Source organism: Oryctolagus cuniculus, chromosome 17 (genome assembly GCF_964237555.1).
Source record: "Oryctolagus cuniculus chromosome 17, mOryCun1.1, whole genome shotgun sequence".
Lineage (NCBI taxonomy): Eukaryota > Metazoa > Chordata > Mammalia > Lagomorpha > Leporidae > Oryctolagus > Oryctolagus cuniculus.
Genome location: NC_091448.1, coordinates 42444757 through 42449116, shown reverse-complemented (window position 1 = coordinate 42449116; position 4360 = coordinate 42444757). Strand labels below are relative to the sequence as shown.

Genomic DNA, 4360 nt, shown 5'->3' with positions numbered 1-4360 from the left:
GGCCCCTGTCACCCATGTGGGAGATTTGAATGGCGTTCCTGGCTCCTGGCTTCAGCCTGGCCCAGCCCTGGCCATTATGGCCATTTGGGGAGCGAACCAGCAGATGGAAGATCTCCCCTACTCCACCCCCATCACTCTGCCTTTCAAATAAATAAAATAAATCTTAAAAAATTATATTGAGAGTTTCTAGAAGGGGAGTTTACACTAGCAGCTCAGACGCCCACACGTCACATTGGACTGCGTGGGTTCCACTGCCAGCACCACACCCTGACTCCAGCTTCTCCCCAGGCCTTGGGAAGTGATGGTAATGAACTTGGGCCCCTGCCACGCACATGAGAGACCTGGGCTGAGTTCCTGCTTCCTGGCTCTGGCCCCAGACTAGACCAAGCCCAGCCACCATGGCATCTGAGGGGTGAACCAGTGGATGGGAGCCCTCTCTCCATCTCTTTGCCTCTCGAATACATGTTTTACAAAATTGGAGAACTTCTCATCACCAAAAGCTACCAAGAGACTGCAAGAACAAGCCACAGTGAGGGAAGATATTTGCAACACATTCAACCACACAAGGCTCACATGTATAATGTATTTCAGAAACTCTTTCAAATCAATAAAAGGCAAATTAGAAGAAAACTAGGGCAACCACTGGAAAACAAATTTTACAAAAGATACATCTAGGGCAGGTGCCGTGGCTCACTTGGTTAATCCTCCGCCTGCAGCACCGGCATCCAATATGGGTGCCAGTTCTAGTCCCGGTTGCTCTTCTTCCAGTCCAGCTCTCTGCTGTGGCCCGGGAAGGCAGTGCAGGATGGTCCAAGTGCTTGGGCGCCTGCACCCGCATGGGAAACCAGGAGGAAGCACCTGGCTCCTGGCTTTGGATCAGCGTAGCTCCGGCCATAGCAGCCATTTAGGGGGAGTGAATCAACGGAAGGAAGACCTTTCTCTCTGTCTCTCTCTCTGTCTATAACACTACCTGTCAAATAAATTTTTAAAAAAAGTTTATAAAAAAAAAAGACACCTAGATGGCCAAGACACAGAGCAAGAGGGAGGGCGCCTGGCGAAGGCATTGTCCCGCGGCTGTGACTCTAGCCATCTGCCTAAGTCTCAGCACAGCAGCACGTGAGTCCTGACCCCCAGCCCCAGTGCCCTCCATGTCCAGTTCCCAGCATGCCCCATGCCCCTAAGGGTGACAGGACCCACGAGGAGGCAGTGGTCAGCTCAGGCTGACTTGGGGTCCAGTGAGGAAGCAGCAGCCAGGGAGGCCTGCAGGGCCAGCAGCGGTGCCCGGATGAGCAGGGCAGCAGGAGAAGCTGCAGGAGCACATGAACAGCTGCACAAACACAAGGGCCAGGATCGAAAGGAGCGCTGCAGAGCCTGCCCCTGCACCCGTGGCCTCCCGGCCCCTGCCTTCTGGCCAGAATGCCCTAGAGAAGGGCTTCAAGAAAGGGAGGGGCGAGGAGGGGCCCTGGTTGGGCCACACTGGGCCTGCTCTGCCTGAGGCTGGGCCCTGGCCACAAGGGCCAGGAGTGGTCCCCAGCCGGCAGCCCCCGCTGTGCGCGCTCAGTGCCCATGCAGCCAGCCCTGCCGCCTGCTCCACTGAGCTTCGGCCCTTGGCTTGGGGGTGCTGCATGGCTGCTGCTGCTGTCTAGAATCTGGTCTCTGGCCTTGCTTGCCTACGAAGGGTTTTTAGACAGCCATGTGGCTTGGGTAGCTCCACTGCTCACTTGGCCCCCACCAGCCTGCTTGGTGTGCTTCCTGCTGCCCCACGGGCCTGGGCCTTACAGCTCACTACCTGCCCCTGTGCCGGCATCAGCCGCATCTCTAATAGGCAGCTGCCCCAGCTGTCCCCACTCTTGTCCAGCGAGAGTGCAAATCTGCGCACGCTGCGGTGAAATCATCGCTCTGCTCTTCGCGCTCTCCCAGAACCTCGAGGAGGACTTTGTGTGTGAGGATGCGGAGGCCCGCCACCGTGCCCTGCACACTGCGGCCAATGACGGCACAAGTACCATGCCAAGGCCGCTGCCGGCACAGCGCCCCATCCTCCGTGCCACCCTGCACAGCTTCGGCCTCGAGGTGCTGTACGCGGACAGCCGGCCCCAGCACCGGACCTCCACCTCCTTCAAGGCAGAACGCTCGGGCAGGCAATGCCACCTGCAGAATGACAAGCTGCTTCGTGACATCTTTGGCCTGGGCCCTGTGCTGGTGTTGGACGCTGCTGCCCTGAAAGCCTGCCAAACTGCATGCTTTGAGAAGCACCTGGACAATGCTGCTGCCCTCAAAACCCAGACCGAGGCTCGCGGCTGCGTGGGGGACAAGCAGGCAGGCAGCCTGTGACACGGGATCAGCCGAGAAGACTGTGCACACGCTCGTCCATGGTTTTTAACGGAAGACAGCGCAACAGCTGGCCTCTGCCAGTAATTGTCACTTTATTTTTTAAATAACAGAACCAAAAATAGACACGGCGTGGGCAGCTGAGGACCAGGACACTTGGTACTCTCGCCCTTTGTCCCCGCAGCCTTGCCCCCTCCTCCTGTGCTGTCTCAGGAGGGCTCGGGGGAAGGCAGTGAGGCGCCGTCCCTTTCCTTTCTCAAGTCTCGCTCCCCAAGGAGACCCACTTCCTTAGGGGGATGGCGGCGGGGCGGGGGTGGGGAGGCAGATACCTGGATTGGAGCTGTGCCCTGGTTTTTAAAGATGATTAGAGACAATTAAAAGAATGCTCAGCTTCCGTGCTCTTTGGGAAAAAGGGAAGAAAAAGCAGTTGAAAGGCTGCTCAACCTGATCATGAATCATCAAAATACAAAATAAATCACAATGTGATACCATCACACCCCCTGCACACACACGCCGGAATAGCTGGAATTAAACAGTGACGGCAACAAGTATTTGTAAGGATACTGGCCACTCTTGTATCCTGCTGATGTGTAAACTCAACAACCACTTGGGAAAACAGGTGTTAGCCGCTAAACGCTCCCACCCAAGTTCATTCCTCGTCATACATCCAACAGAAACGTGTGCACATGGCCACCAAGAAACACACCCCGTGGTGGCCGCTCACCTGTGGGGGATGAATCCCAAGGCCCCCAGCCATGCCTGGAACTACAGATAGTTCCGAATCAAGATATGCCATGATTTTTCCTATACATATATACATACCTATGATAAAGCTTAATTTATAAATCAGGCACAGTAAGAGATTAACAATTGCAAGTCACTGTAGATCTTAGCAACCTAAGATACATTGTTCTTTCCTTACTGAGACAAGGATGTCCATCTTTTCACTTCAAGGAGGCACTCTATTGCTTCTCTTTAGCTTATCTGAACTGCCATCATGACTGCTTTTGCCCTTTGGGGTCATTATTAAGTAAGAAAAGGGCTACAGGCACATGAGCAATAGCCCATCTGGTAATAGCGGTGGCTACTCAGGGACTCATGGGAGGGCAGCATATACAGTGTGGATACAGTGGACAGAGGGATGATTTGTGTCCCAGTTGGATAACGTGAGTTGGCACAATATTTTAATCACTCTACTCAGAATGGTACATAATTTAAAACTTACACAGCTGTCTGTTTCTGGAATTTTCCATTTAATATTTTTGTACCGCAGTTGACCACAGGCAATTGAAACCATTTGAAAGGAAAACCATGGACAAGAGGAACTATTGTTATGTTCATAAGAGCCTCATTTATAAAAGCCAAAGTCAACTCAAATGGTCATTGAAAGGAACCATACTTGCATTTTCATATGTTTAGATGACGGGTCAGCTACAGCCACGTGCAGTGACGTGGATGAAACTCACACAGGTGACATGGGATGCAGTGTGCACTCAAAGGAGTGCATACTTATAACTCCCTTTCCAGAAGTTCAAAAGCCAGGAAAACTGGAGCACAGTTTAGGTGCACGTGCATAGTAGATAAAGCAACACAGAAAAGCGAGAAGGCGTGAGCATCAAGATGGAGGTTACTGACATGGATACTGAGGGCAGTGACAGGGTGGCTCTGAGGGAGGCCTCTGGGGACTGGGGGGATCTTTGCTCGACCTCAGGGGGTGGGTGCAGTTGTACACCAGTGCTTGCTTCACTGGCATGTAGGCTCTCCTTTTTCTACTTTTTTAAAGATTTATTTGAAAGGCAGAATTATATAGAGAGGCAGAGAGAGACAGACAGACAGACAGACAGACATATCTTCCATCAGTGATTCACTCCACAAATGGCTATGCCAGGCGGAGGCCAGAAGGCTGGAACTCTATCTGGGTCTCCCATGTTGTTGGCAGGGCCCCAAATACCTGGGCAGTCTTCCACTGCTTTCCCAGATACATCAGCAGGGAGCTGGGTTGGAAGTGGAACAGCTGGGACTCGAACCACCA

General features: G+C 53.0%; 1 pseudogene; it reads left to right on the top strand.

The window, feature by feature from the left end:
* Positions 1 to 1319: 1319 nt before the first annotated feature.
* LOC127484504 (interferon-related developmental regulator 2-like) lies at positions 1320 to 2331 on the top strand (annotated as a pseudogene).
* Positions 2332 to 4360: the final 2029 nt, after the last annotated feature.